Genomic DNA, 16,533 nt, shown 5'->3' with positions numbered 1-16,533 from the left:
TGGTGAACCCAGGGGTACATGAGGTCCAGGACTAGAGGGGTATGGTGAACCCAGGGGTACATGAGGTCCAGGACTAGAGGGGTATGGTGAACCCAGGGGTACATGAGGTCCTGGACTAGAGTGGTATGGTGAACCCAGGGGTACATGAGGTCCAGGACTAGAGGGGTATGGTGAACCCAGGGGTACATGAGGTCCAGGACTAGAGGGGTATGGTGAACACAGGGGTACATGAGGTCCAGGACTAGAGGGGTATGGTGAACCCAGGGGTACATGAGGTCCAGGACTAGAGGGGTATGGTGAACCCAGGGGTACATGAGGTCCTGGACTAGAGGGGTATGGTGAACCCAGGGGTACATGAGGTCCAGGACTAGAGAGGTATGGTGTGAACACAGGGGTACATGAGGTCCAGGACTAGAGGGGTATGGTGAACCCAGGGGTACATGAGGTCCTGGACTAGAGGGGTATGGTGTGAACACAGGGTACATGAGGTCCAGGACCAGAGGGGTATGGTGAACCCAGGGGTACATGAGGTCCAGGACTAGAGGGGTATGGTGAACACAGGGGTACATGAGGTCCAGGACTAGAGAGGTATGGTGAACCCAGGGGTATATGAGGTCCAGGACTAGAGGGGTATGGTGTGAACACAAGGGTACATGAGGTCCAGGACTAGAGTGGTATGGTGAACCCAGGGGTATATGAGGTCCAGGACTAGAGGGGTATGGTGAAGCCAGGGGTACATGAGGTCCAGGACTAGAGGGGTATGGTGAACCCAGGGGTACATGAGGTCCAGGACTAGAGGGGTATGGTGAAGCCAGGGGTACATGAGGTCCAGGACTAGAGGGGTATGGTGAACCCAGGGGTACATGAGGTCCTGGACTAGAGGGGTATGGTGAACCCAGGGGTACATGAGGTCCAGGACTAGAGAGGTATGGTGTGAACACAGGGGTACATGAGGTCCAGGACTAGAGGGGTATGGTGAACCCAGGGGTACATGAGGTCCAGGACTAGAGGGGTATGGTGAACCCAGGGGTACATGAGGTCCAGGACTAGAGAGGTATGGTGTGAACACAGGGGTACATGAGGTCCAGGACTAGAGGGGTATGGTGAACCCAGGGGTACATGAGGTCCAGGACTAGAGGGGTATGGTGAACCCACGGGTACATGAGGTCCAGGACTAGAGGGGTATGGTGAACCCACGGGTACATGAGGTCCAGGACTAGAGGGGTATGGTGAACCCACGGGTACATGAGGTCCTGGACTAGAGGGGTATGGTGAACCCAGGGGTACATGAGGTCCAGGACTAGAGGGGTATGGTGAACCCAGGGGTACATGAGGTCCAGGACTAGAGAGGTATGGTGTGAACACAGGGGTACATGAGGTCCAGGACTAGAGTGGTATGGTGAACCCAGGGGTACATGAGGTCCTGGACTAGAGGGGTATGGTGAACCCACGGGTACATGAGGTCCAGGACTAGAGAGGTATGGTGTGAACACAGGGGTACATGAGGTCCAGGACTAGAGGGGTATGGTGAACCCAGGGGTACATGAGGTCCAGGACTAGAGGGGTATGGTGAACCCAGGGGTACATGAGGTCCAGGACTAGAGAGGTATGGTGAACCCACGGGTACATGAGGTCCAGGACTAGAGGGGTATGGTGAACCCAGGGGTACATGAGGTCCTGGACTAGAGGGGTATGGTGAACCCACGGGTACATGAGGTCCAGGACTAGAGGGGTATGGTGAACCCAGGGGTACATGAGGTCCAGTACTAGAGGGGTATGGTGAACCCAGGGGTACATGAGGTCTAGGACTAGAGGGGTATGGTGAACCCAGGGGTACATGAGGTCCTGGACTAGAGGGGTATGGTGAACACAGGGGTACATGAGGTCCAGGACTAGAGAGGTATGGTGTGAACACAGGGGTACATGAGGTCCAGGACTAGAGGGGTATGGTGAACCCAGGGGTACATGAGGTCCAGGACTAGAGAGGTATGGTGTGAACCCAGGGGTACATGAGGTCCTGGACTAGAGAGGTATGGTGAACCCAGGGGTACATGAGGTCCAGGACTAGAGGGGTATGGTGAACCCAGGGGTACATGAGGTCCAGGACTAGAGGGGTATGGTGTGAACACAGGGGTACATGAGGTCCAGGACTAGAGGGGTATGGTGAACCCAGGGGTACATGAGGTCCAGGACTAGAGAGGCATGGTGTGAACACAGGGGTACATGAGGTCCAGGACTAGAGAGGTATGGTGTGAACACAGGGGTACATGAGGTCCAGGACTAGAGGGGTATGGTGAACCCAGGGGTACATGAGGTCCTGGACTAGAGGGGTATGGTGGACTAGAGGGGTACATGAGGTCCAGGACTAGAGAGGTATGGTGAACCCAGGGGTACATGAGGTCCTGGACTAGAGGGGTATGGTGAACCCAGGGGTACATGAGGTCCAGGACTAGAGAGGTATGGTGAACCCAGGGGTACATGAGGTCCTGGACTAGAGGGGTATGGTGTGAACACAGGGTACATGAGGTCCTGGACTAGAGGGGTATGGTGAACCCAGGGGTACATGAGGTCCAGGACTAGAGGGGTATGGTGAACCCAGGGGTACATGAGGTCCAGGACTAGAGGGGTATGGTGAACCCAGGGGTACATGAGGTCCAGGACTAGAGGGGTATGGTGAACCCAGGGGTACATGAGGTCCAGGACTAGAGGGGTATGGTGAACCCAGGGGTACATGAGGTCCAGGACTAGAGAGGTATGGTGAACCCAGGGGTACATGAGGTCCTGGACTAGAGGGGTATGGTGTGAACACAGGGTACATGAGGTCCTGGACTAGAGGGGTATGGTGAACCCAGGGGTACATGAGGTCCAGGACTAGAGGGGTATGGTGAACCCAGGGGTACATGAGGTCCAGGACTAGAGGGGTATGGTGAACGCAGGGGTACATGAGGTCCTGGACTAGAGGGGTATGGTGAACCCAGGGGTACATGAGGTCCTGGACTAGAGTGGTATGGTGTGAACACAGGGGTACATGAGGTCCAGGACTAGAGAGGTATGGTGTGAACACAGGGGTACATGAGGTCCAGGACTAGAGGGGTATGGTGAACCCAGGGGTACATGAGGTCCTGGACTAGAGGGGTATGGTGAACCCAGGGGTACATGAGGTCCAGGACTAGAGGGGTATGGTGAAGCCAGGGGTACATGAGGTCCAGGACTAGAGGGGTATGGTGAACCCAGGGGTACATGAGGTCCTGGACTAGAGGGGTATGGTGAACCCAGGGGTACATGAGGTCCTGGACTAGAGGGGTATGGTGTGAACACAGGGTACATGAGGTCCTGGACTAGAGGGGTATGGTGAACCCAGGGGTACATGAGGTCCAGGACTAGAGGGGTATGGTGAAGCCAGGGGTACATGAGGTCCAGGACTAGAGGGGTATGGTGAACCCAGGGGTACATGAGGTCCTGGACTAGAGGGGTATGGTGAACCCAGGGGTACATGAGGTCCTGGACTAGAGGGGTATGTTGTGAACACAGGGTACATGAGGTCCTGGACTAGAGGGGTATGGTGAACCCAGGGGTACATGAGGTCCAGGACTAGAGGGGTATGGTGAACCCAGGGGTACATGAGGTCCAGGACTAGAGGGGTATGGTGAACCCAGGGGTACATGAGGTCCAGGACTAGAGGGGTATGGTGAACCCAGGGGTACATGAGGTCCTGGACTAGAGGGGTATGGTGTGAACACAGGGTACATGAGGTCCAGGACCAGAGGGGTATGGTGAACCCAGGGGTACATAAGGTCCAGGACTAGAGGGGTATGGTGTACCCAGGGGTACATGAGGTCCAGGACTAGAGGGGTATGGTGAACCCACGGGTACATGAGGTCCAGGACTAGAGGGGTATGGTGAACCCACGGGTACATGAGGTCCAGGACTAGAGGGGTATGGTGAACCCAGGGGTACATGAGGTCCAGGACTAGAGGGGTATGGTGAACCCAGGGGTACATGAGGTCCAGGACTAGAGAGGTATGGTGTGAACACAGGGGTACATGAGGTCCAGGACTAGAGTGGTATGGTGAACCCAGGGGTACATGAGGTCCAGGACTAGAGGGGTATGGTGAACCCAGGGGTACATGAGGTCCAGGACTAGAGGGGTATGGTGAACCCAGGGGTACATGAGGTCCAGGACTAGAGAGGTATGGTGTGAACACAGGGGTACATGAGGTCCAGGACTAGAGGGGTATGGTGAACCCAGGGGTACATGAGGTCCAGGACTAGAGGGGTATGGTGAACCCACGGGTACATGAGGTCCAGGACTAGAGGGGTATGGTGAACCCACGGGTACATGAGGTCCAGGACTAGAGGGGTATGGTGAACCCAGGGGTACATGAGGTCCAGGACTAGAGGGGTATGGTGAACCCAGGGGTACATGAGGTCCAGGACTAGAGAGGTATGGTGTGAACACAGGGGTACATGAGGTCCAGGACTAGAGTGGTATGGTGAACCCAGGGGTACATGAGGTCCTGGACTAGAGGGGTATGGTGAACCCACGGGTACATGAGGTCCAGGACTAGAGAGGTATGGTGTGAACACAGGGGTACATGAGGTCCAGGACTAGAGGGGTATGGTGAACCCAGGGGTACATGAGGTCCAGGACTAGAGGGGTATGGTGAACCCAGGGGTACATGAGGTCCAGGACTAGAGAGGTATGGTGAACCCACGGGTACATGAGGTCCAGGACTAGAGGGGTATGGTGAACCCAGGGGTACATGAGGTCCTGGACTAGAGGGGTATGGTGAACCCACGGGTACATGAGGTCCAGGACTAGAGGGGTATGGTGAACCCAGGGGTACATGAGGTCCAGGACTAGAGGGGTATGGTGAACCCAGGGGTACATGAGGTCCTGGACTAGAGAGGTATGGTGAACCCAGGGGTACATGAGGTCCAGGACTAGAGGGGTATGGTGAACACAGGGGTACATGAGGTCCAGGACTAGAGAGGTATGGTGTGAACACAGGGGTACATGAGGTCCAGGACTAGAGGGGTATGGTGAACCCAGGGGTACATGAGGTCCAGGACTAGAGGGGTATGGTGAACCCAGGGGTACATGAGGTCCAGGACTAGAGGGGTATGGTGTGAACACAGGGGTACATGAGGTCCAGGACTAGAGGGGTATGGTGAACCCAGGGGTACATGAGGTCCAGGACTAGAGAGGCATGGTGTGAACACAGGGGTACATGAGGTCCAGGACTAGAGAGGTATGGTGTGAACACAGGGGTACATGAGGTCCAGGACTAGAGGGGTATGGTGAACCCAGGGGTACATGAGGTCCTGGACTAGAGGGGTATGGTGGACTAGAGGGGTACATGAGGTCCAGGACTAGAGAGGTATGGTGAACCCAGGGGTACATGAGGTCCTGGACTAGAGGGGTATGGTGTGAACACAGGGTACATGAGGTCCAGGACTAGAGAGGTATGGTGAACCCAGGGGTACATGAGGTCCTGGACTAGAGGGGTATGGTGAACCCAGGGGTACATGAGGTCCAGGACTAGAGGGGTATGGTGAACCCAGGGGTACATGAGGTCCAGGACTAGAGGGGTATGGTGAACCCAGGGGTACATGAGGTCCAGGACTAGAGAGGTATGGTGTGAACCCAGGGGTACATGAGGTCCTGGACTAGAGGGGTATGGTGAACCCAGGGGTACATGAGGTCCAGGACTAGAGGGGTATGGTGAACCCAGGGGTACATGAGGTCCAGGACTAGAGGGGTATGGTGAACCCAGGGGTACATGAGGTCCAGGACTAGAGAGGTATGGTGAACCCAGGGGTACATGAGGTCCTGGACTAGAGGGGTATGGTGTGAACACAGGGTACATGAGGTCCTGGACTAGAGGGGTATGGTGAACCCAGGGGTACATGAGGTCCAGGACTAGAGGGGTATGGTGAACCCAGGGGTACATGAGGTCCAGGACTAGAGGGGTATGGTGAACCCAGGGGTACATGAGGTCCAGGACTAGAGGGGTATGGTGAAGCCAGGGGTACATGAGGTCCAGGACTAGAGGGGTATGGTGAACCCAGGGGTACATGAGGTCCTGGACTAGAGGGGTATGGTGAACCCAGGGGTACATGAGGTCCAGGACTAGAGAGGTATGGTGTGAACACAGGGGTACATGAGGTCCAGGACTAGAGGGGTATGGTGAACCCAGGGGTACATGAGGTCCTGGACTAGAGGGGTATGGTGAACCCAGGGGTACATGAGGTCCTGGACTAGAGGGGTATGGTGAACCCAGGGGTACATGAGGTCCTGGACTAGAGGGGTATGGTGTGAACACAGGGTACATGAGGTCCTGGACTAGAGGGGTATGGTGAACCCAGGGGTACATGAGGTCCAGGACTAGAGGGGTATGGTGAACCCAGGGGTACATGAGGTCCAGGACTAGAGGGGTATGGTGAAGCCAGGGGTACATGAGGTCCAGGACTAGAGGGGTATGGTGAACCCAGGGGTACATGAGGTCCTGGACTAGAGGGGTATGGTGAACCCAGGGGTACATGAGGTCCTGGACTAGAGGGGTATGGTGTGAACACAGGGTACATGAGGTCCTGGACTAGAGGGGTATGGTGAACCCAGGGGTACATGAGGTCCAGGACTAGAGGGGTATGGTGAACCCAGGGGTACATGAGGTCCAGGACTAGAGAGGTATGGTGAACCCACGGGTACATGAGGTCCAGGACTAGAGGGGTATGGTGAACCCAGGGGTACATGAGGTCCAGGACTAGAGAGGTATGGTGTGAACACAGGGGTACATGAGGTCCAGGACTAGAGGGGTATGGTGAACCCAGGGGTACATGAGGTCCAGGACTAGAGGGGTATGGTGAACCCAGGGGTACATGAGGTCCAGGACTAGAGGGGTATGGTGAACCCAGGGGTACATGAGGTCCAGGACTAGAGGGGTATGGTGGACTAGAGGGGTACATGAGGTCCAGGACTAGAGGGGTATGGTGAACCCAGGGGTACATGAGGTCCAGGACTAGAGAGGTATGGTGTGAACACAGGGGTACATGAGGTCCAGGACTAGAGGGGTATGGTGAACCCAGGGGTACATGAGGTCCAGGACTAGAGGGGTATGGTGAACCCAGGGGTACATGAGGTCCAGGACTAGAGGGGTATGGTGAACCCAGGGGTACATGAGGTCCAGGACTAGAGGGGTATGGTGTGAACCCAGGGGTACATGAGGTCCAGGACTAGAGGGGTATGGTGAACCCAGGGGTACATGAGGTCCAGGACTAGAGGGGTATGGTGAACCCAGGGGTACATGAGGTCCAGGACTAGAGGGGTATGGTGTGAACACAGGGGTACATGAGGTCCAGGACTAGAGGGGTATGGTGTGAACCCAGGGGTACATGAGGTCCAGGACTAGAGGGGTATGGTGAACCCAGGGGTACATGAGGTCCAGGACTAGAGGGGTATGGTGAACCCAGGGGTACATGAGGTCCTGGACTAGAGGGGAAACTTCCTATTATTGATATTCCTTCATTTCAGTTATTTCTATTCATCTCTTCAACTACTGTGTTTAAAAGCCTACTGATATACGCTGAGTATATGTACCAAACATTAGGAACATCTGCTTAATATTTAGATGCACTACCTTTTGTCCTCAGAACAGCCTCAATTCATCGGGGCAGGGACTCCACAAGGTGTCGAAAAGCGTTCCACAGGGAATCTGGCCCATGTCGACTCCAATGCTTCCTGCAGTTGTGTCAAGTTGTCTGGATGTTCTTTGGGTGGTGGACCCTTCTTGATACACACAGGAAACTGTTAAGAGTAAAAAAAAAAAACAGCTTTGCAGTTCTTGACACACTCAAACCGGTGCCCCTGGCACATATTGCCATACCTCGTTCAAAGGCACTTACATCTTAAATTGATTGAGTGGATTTAACAAGTGACGTCAACAAGGGATCATGGCTTTCACATGGTCAGTCTATATAATGGAAAGAGCAGGTGTTCCTAATGTTTTGTCCACTCGGTGTAAACAGGCGAAGTTATAACCATTGATTTACCATACAACAAATCATTAAATTGATGCATTGCATTTATAGATACATTATTATGAATATCTATTCTACTGCAAAATTCTTAATGCGGGATCTTACTTAAATCTTAATTAAGTGTTTTCAGAAAATGTCTACAGGAAATCTATTGAGCTAAATTAGTTTTAGATTGTCCCTGAGGTAAAGGAACAGCAACCAACAACGAGAGGAGATCGTGACAAACACACCCACCAGCTCACTACTCTGTTCCAAGGTGATTCATTAGTCTTCCATTCAATCAATACATTTTATGAGGCCAGACTGAATCCCTGAATGTGTCCCGGCTTCAAGCTTTTTGGATGTGAACCGTCAACTACATACAGTGCATAGCCTGGTTAAACAACTGTGAAACATAGCCAAATAAGTGTGGGTGCCAGGCTAGGAACTACATAACCACATTATCAGGCTAGGAACTACATAACCACATTATCAGGCTATGAATTAAATAACCACATTATCAGGCTAGGAACTACATAACCACATTATCAGGCTAGGAACTACATAACCACATTATCAGGCTATGAACTAAATAACCACATTATCAGGTTATGAAGTACATAACCACATTATCAGGCTAGGGACTACATAACCACATTATCAAGCTATGAACTACATAACCACATTATCAGGCTAGGAACTACATAACCACATTATCAGGCTAGGAACTACATAACCACATTATCAGGCTATGAACTAAATAACCACATTATCAGGTTATGAAGTACATAACCACATTATCAGGCTATGGACTACATAACCACATTATCAGGTTATGAAGTACATAACCACATTATCAGGCTATGAAGTACATAACCACATTATCAGGTTATGAACTACATAACCACATTATCAGGCTATGAACTACATAACCACATTATCAGGCTATGAACTACATAACAACATTATCAGGTTATGAAGTACATAACCACATTATCAGGCTATGAACTAAATAACCACATTATCAGGTTATGAATTACATAACCACATTATCAAGCTATGAACTACATAACCACATTATCAAGCTATGGACTACATAACCACATTATCAAGCTATGAACTACATAACCACATTATCAGGCTATGATCTACATAACCACATTATCAGGCTATGAACTAAATAACCACATTATCAGGCATGAACTGCATAACCACATTATCAGGCTATGAACCACTGTACATAACCACATTATCAGGCTATGAACCACTGTACATAACCACATTATCAGACTATGAACCACTGTACATAACCACATTATCAGACTATGAACCACTGTACATAACCACATTATCAGGCTATGAACCACTGTACATAACCACATTATCAGGCTATGAACCACTGTACATAACCACATTATCAGACTATGAACCACTGTACATAACCACATTATCAAAATACCACCTTGATAATCAAATGGAAAACGTTGGGGTGTTTAATAAAATATGTAATTGAACACCTGAAACTGTCATGAATTAAAATAATACACATTTGATGTGAAAACAAATAAAAAATGGAACATTTTGAATTAATCGGGTATTTAATAATTATCAAAATGATTAGATAATCTTAATTTCTGAAGATGCCCTTGCTTTAAGAGAGAAAATGTTGAAAATGTGTGGTTCTTATCCAAGAAAATGGTTCAGACTTTCCCAATAGCTTTCTATTGGCAGAGAGAGAAAGAGGTGGGAGGTTCAGCAGTGTTATCAGTGTGAATTGTGTTGACTGTGGGTGCGTCTCAAATGGCCCCCTATTCCCTATAGAGCCCTATGGTCCCTGGTGAAAAGTAGTGTACCATATAGGGAATAGGGTGCCATTTGAGTCGTAGGCTGTGATTTCATCTATGTTAAATGGATACATACTGAACACAGTGTAATTACAGTTAAGCTACACATTATTACACAGTGCGTACAACCGTTACCTGTGAGCAGCATGCACAATTTCAAGGATTTGCAAATAAACTAAAACAATAATCCTAGACTGGTAGGTGTAGCCACAATCAATGAGTTTGTTTAACACAAAATCAAAAGGCCAACATGCTGTAAACAGGAAGAACAATCTGTACCTACACTATAATCCCCCTGTTGTACCGGCCGTGTAGTTAGACATGTTATTACCAGTACTGTGGTCATATCATATGGTTTTCCTTGTCTCTTGTCTTGTGCCACTGTTCATTTGTACTTTTTTATTTATTTAACCTTTATTTAAACTAGGCAAGTCAGTTAAGAACACATTCTTATTTACAACGGCGGCCTACCCCGGGCCATACCCTAACCCGGACGACGCTGGGCCAATTGTGCGACGCTCTATGGGACTCCCAATCATGGCCGGTTGTGATACAGCCTGGAATCAATCCAGGTTCTGTAGTGACGCCTCTAGCACTGAGATGCAATGCCTTAGACCGCTGCACCACCCGGGAGCCCCACTGTTAAAGCCACTCCTTAAATAAATGGCTGTAAATATCAAGGAGTGGGCCTTTAGGGTACGTCCCCAAATGGTACTCTATTCCTACTCAAAAGAAGTGCGCTATATAGGTGTAGCAGTGTTGCTTCCGTACCTCTCCTCGCCCCAACCTGGGCTCGAACCAGGGTCCCTCTGAACACATCAACAACTGCCTCCCACGAAGCATCATTACCTATCGCTCGAAAAAAAATGCGGCCCATGCAGTGCAATGGGAAACAACTACTATTAGCGTGCTCCGCTAACTATCTAGCCATTTCACACCGGTTACATAGGGAATAGGGTGCCATTTGGGATGTAATTTCATTCTACTTTGTGGCCAGTTGTTAGTCACCCTGACTGCAGCATATGACGTGTTCAATTTCTAAAAGATTTGTGGTAGAATGTCCATTGATCAGAAATATAATTTATTGACTATGATGTCATGTATTTCGCAATATAAAGATAACTTTGATCACAGGACGGACTCGTGGTAATGGTCGGAGCAGAATCAGTGGAGGACGGCCTCGTGGTAATGGTCGGAGCAGAATCAGTGGTGGACGGCCTCGTGGTAATGGTCGGAGCAGAATCAGTGGAGGACGGCCTTGTGGTAATGGTCGGAGCAGAATCAGTGGAGGACGGCCTCGTGGTAATGGTCGGAGCAGAATCAGTGGAGGACGGCCTCGTGGTAATGGTCGGAGCAGAATCAGTGGAGGACGGCCTCGTGGTAATGGTCGGAGCAGAATCAGTGGAGGACGGCCTCGTGGTAATGGTCGGAGCAGAATCAGTGGAGGACGGCCTCGTGGTAATGGTCGGAGCAGAATAAGTGGAGGACGGCCTCGTGGTAATGGTCGGAGCAGAATCAGTGGTGGACGGCCTCGTGGTAATGGTCGGAGCAGAATCAGTGGAGGACGGCCTCGTGGTAATGGTCGGAGCAGAATAAGTGGAGGACTGCCTCGTGGTAATGGTCGGAGCAGAATCAGTGGTGGACGGCCTCGTGGTAATGGTCGGAGCAGAATCAGTGGAGGACGGCCTCGTGGTAATGGTCGGAGCAGAATAAGTGGAGGACTGCCTCGTGGTAATGGTCGGAGCAGAATCAGGGGAGGACGGCCTCGTGGTAATGGTCGGAGCAGAATCAGTGGAGATGGCCTCATGGTAATGGTTTGAGCAGAATCAGTTGATCGCGTGCGTTTGATGCCGTTCCATTCGCTCTGTTCCAGACATTATTATGAGTCGTCCTCCACTCAGCAGCCTCCTCTGGCTTTAATGTATTTAAAATGCTATATTCTATGGTTGGGTTCAGCACCATTTCAATTCCAGTCAATTCAAAAAAGTTAACCAAATTCCAAAACCAAATTTCCCCCATTGAAAAGCATTGAAGAGAATTGGAATTGGAATGTCAATGTACTTCCTGAATTGACTTGAAATGTAATGGAACCCAACCCTGCTATGTACAGTGGCAAGAAAAAGTATGTGAACCCTTTGGAATTACCTGGATTTCTGCATAAATTTTACATAAAATGTGATCTTATCTTCATCTAAGTCACAACAATAGACAAACACAGTGTACACACAAATTATTGTATTTGTATTGTCTATATTGAATACATCATTTAAATGTTCACAGTATAGGTTGGAAAAAGTATGTGAACCCCTAGGCTAATGACTTCTCCAAAAGCTAATTGTAGTCAGGAGTCAACTAACCTGGAGTCCAATCAATGAGACGAGATTGGAGATTTTGGTTTGAGCTGCCCTGCACCATAAAAAAACAATCACAAAATTTGAGTTTGCTATTCACAAGAAGCATTGCCTAATGTGAACCATGCCGCAAAGAAAATAGATGTCAGACGACATAAGATTAAGAATTGTTGCCTTGCATAAAGCTGGAAAGGGTTACAAAAGTATCTCTAAAAGTCAGTCCACGGTAAGACAAATTGTCTATAAATTGAGAAAGTTCAGCACTGTTGCTACTCTCCTTAGCAGTGGCCATCCTGCAAAGATGACTGCAAGAGCACAGCGCACAATGCTCAAAGAGGTTAAGAAGAATCCTAGAGTGTCAGCTAAAGACTTACAGAAATCTCTGGAAGATGCTAACATCTCTGTTGACGAGTCTATAATATGTAAAACACTAAACAAGAATGGTGTTCATGGGAGGACACCACCAAGCCACTGCTGTCCAAGAAAAACATTGCTGCACATCTGTTGTTCGCAAAAGAGCACCTGGATGTTCCACAGCGCTACTGGTAAAATATTCTGTGGACAGATTAAACTAAAGTTGAGTTGTTTGGAAGGAACACACAACACTGTGTGTTGAGAAAAAAAGGCACAGCACACAAACATCAAAACCTCCTCCCAACTGTAAAGTATGGTGGAGGGAGCATCATGGTTTGGGGCTGCTTTGCTGCCTCAGGGCCTGTACAGCTTGCTATCATCGACCCAAAAAACGTATTCCCAAGTTTATCAAGACATTTTTCAGGGGAATGTAAGGCTATCTGTCCACCAATTGAAGCTCAACAGAAGTTGGGTGATGCAACAGGACAACGACCCAAAACACAGAAGTAAATCAACAACAGAATGGCTTCAACAGAAGAAAATACACCTTCTGGAGTGGCCCAGTCAGTCCTGACCTCAACCCGATTGAGATGCTGTGGCATGACCTCAAGAGAGCGGTTCACACCAGACATCCCAAGAATATTGCTGAATTGAAACAGTTTTGTAAAGAGGAATGGTCCAAAATTCTTCTTGACCGTTGTGCAGGTCTGATCCGCAACTACAGAAAACGTTTGGTTGAGTTTATTGCTGCCAAAGGAGGGTCAAACTGTTATTAAATCCAATGGTTCACATACTTTTTCCACCCTGCACTGTGAATGTTTACACGGTGTGTTCAATAAAGACATGAAAACGTATAATTGTTTGTGTGTTATTAGTTTAAGCAGACTCTGTTTGTCTATTGTTGTGACTTAGATGAAAATCAGATACAATTGTATGACCAAATTATGCAGAAAGCCAGGTAATTCTAAAGGGTTCACAAACTTTTTCTTCCCACTGTACATGATATAGAGTGCTATATACATTAGGATGTCTTATAGACAGGCTGACTGGGATGTGAAAGAAACAGAAGTTTCAACAGGAAATCCATTTTGTTTTATATTCTGCACATATGTTTTTATTAAGCTTCAGAATAAGAATGTGAAAGTCCTTGAGTGGCCCAGCCAAAGCCCACACTTTTGTGGAAAGACTTGAAGATTTCTGTTCACCGCCACTCCCCATCTAACTTAACATAGCCTGAGAAAAAATCTGCAAGGAAGAATGGGAGAAAATCCTTGAATCCAGATGTACAAAGCCGATACAGATATACCCAAGACAACTCAAAGATGTAATCGCCGCCAAAGGTGCTTCTACATCCCAGAGTATTGACTGTGTGAATACTTACGTAAATTTTATATTTCTGTATTTTCAATACATTAGCAAAAATGTCTAAAAACATGTTTTCACTATGTCATTATGAGGTATTGTGTGTAGATGGGTGAGGAAAATGTTTTATCCATTTTAAATGCAGGTTGTGACACAACAAGATGTGGAATAAGTCAAGGGGTGTGAACACTTTCTGAAGACACTGGATCTTATGATGCACAGTAAAGATCTATTGACTCTCTGACATGCAATTGGCCAGAGAATAGCAGGAGAACTCCAACTAAAGGTCATGTCAGTCGGAAGTCATCTCATCAGTTTGTCAGCTTTGTTTTATTAGAATGATATAAATACAGAAATTAAGTCCAAAGTACACTTTACGAATCAGAGAATCACAGATACAGAGCCACAAGTATACAACAAAATACATAGCTGACTTTCCAGTTGTTTCTATTAAAGAGGAGAAAGGGAGAGGACGGAGAGAGAGAGAGGAGTGAGGGGGAGAGAGAGGAGTGAGGGGGAGAGAGAGGAGTGAGGTGGAGAGAGAGAGAGGGGAGAGAGAGACAGAGGTAGAGAGGCACGAGAGAGGAGAGACAGACATTTGAAATATCTAAATTATTTTGTAAGTGTAATGTTTACTGTTCATTTCTGATTGTTCATTCCCTTTTGTTTGTTGCCTATTTCACTTGCCTTGGCAATGTAAACATACAATGACTGTACAAAAGACAGACTGACCAGGTGAATCCAGGTGAAGCTATGATCCCTTGTTGATGTCACCTGTTAAATCCACTTCTATCAGTGTAGATGAAGGGGAGGAGACAGGTTAAAGAAGGATTTTAAAGTCTTGACACAATTGAGACATAGATTGTGTATGTTGGCCATTCAGAGGGTGAATGGGCAAGACAGAATATGTACATGCCTTTAAACGGGGTATGGTAGTAGGTGCCAGGCACACCGGTTTGAGTGTGTCAAGTTTTCTGTGTGTATCAAGAATGTTCCACCACCCAAAGGACATCCAACCAACTTGACACAACTGTGGGAAGCATTGGAGTCAACATGGGCCAGCATCCCTGTGGAACGCTTTAACACCTTGTAGAGTCCATGTCCTGATGAATTGAGGCTGTTCTGAGGGCAAAGGGGGGTGCAACTCAGTATAAGACATGTGTTGCTAATGTTTTGTCCACTCAGTGTATGTTTCCCATGCCAATGAAGCCCTTCAAATTGAATTGAGAGAGACAGAGAGAGAGGGAGAGGTGTGAAACAGGGAAGGGACTCAGGAGGTATGCTAATTTGGTATAGAGCTGACCTAACTCACTCTATTAAATTAATCAAAACAGGAACATTTTACATTTGGCTAGAAATTCAAAAATAAATTATCTTAACAGAGAAAAATATCCTCCTGTGTGCTACCTATATCCCCCCACTAGAATCCCCATACTTTAATGAAGACAACTTCTCCATCCTAGAGGGGGAAATCAATCATTTCCAGGCCCAGGGACATGTACTAGTCAGTGGTGACCTAAATGCCAGAACCGGACAAGAACCTGACACCCACAGCACACAGGGGGACAAACACCTGCCTGGAGGTGACAGCATTCCCTCCCCCATATGCCCCCCTAGACACAACTACGACAACATAACCAACAAAAACGGGTCACAACTCCTGCAGCTCTGTCGCACGCTGGGTATGTACATAGTCAATGGTAGGCTTCAAGGGGACTTCTATGGTAGGTACACCGATAGCTTATCTCTTGGCAGTAGTACTGTAGACTACTTTATCACTGACCTCAACCCAGAGTTTCTCAGAGTCAGTCCACTGACAACCCTATCAGAACACAGCAAAATCACAGTGTACTTGAACAGAGCAATACTCAATCATGAGGCATCAAAGCCAAAGGAACTGAGTAATATTAAGAAATGCTATAAATGGAAGGAATGTAGTTTGGAAACCTACCAAAAAAAACTATTAGGCAACAACAAATTCAATCCATTTTAGACAACTTCCTGGACAAATCGTTCCACTGTAATTTGTATTTATTTATTTTATTTCACCTTTATTTAACTAGGTAGGCCAGCTGAGAACAAGTTCTCAATTACAACTGTGACCTGGCCAGGATAAAGCAAAGCAGTGCGACACAAACAACAACACAGAGTTACTCATGGAATAAACAAACATACAGTCAATAATACAATAGAAAAAGTCTATATACAGTGTGTGCAAATTAGGTAAGATAAGGGATGTAAAGGCAATAAATAGGCCATAGTGGCGAAGTAATAACAATATAGCAATTAAACACTTGAGTGATAGATGTGTAGAAGATGAATGCGCAAGTAGAGATACTGGGGTGCAAAGGAGCAAGATAAATAAGTAAATAACGGTATTGGGATGAGGTAGTTGGATGGGCTGTTTACAGATGGGCTATGTACAGGTGCAGTGATCTGTGAGCTGCTCTGACAGCTGGAGCTTAAAGTTAGTGAGGGAGATATGATTCTCCAGCTTCTGTGATTTTTGTAGTTCGTTCCAGTCATTGGCAGCAGAGAACTGGAAGGAAAGGCGGCCAAATGAGGAATTGGCTTTGGGGGTGACCAGTGAAATATACCTGCTG

This window comes from Salmo trutta, chromosome 12 (genome assembly GCF_901001165.1).
Source record: "Salmo trutta chromosome 12, fSalTru1.1, whole genome shotgun sequence".
Classification (NCBI taxonomy): domain Eukaryota; kingdom Metazoa; phylum Chordata; class Actinopteri; order Salmoniformes; family Salmonidae; genus Salmo; species Salmo trutta.
This window is presented reverse-complemented; position numbering follows the sequence as displayed.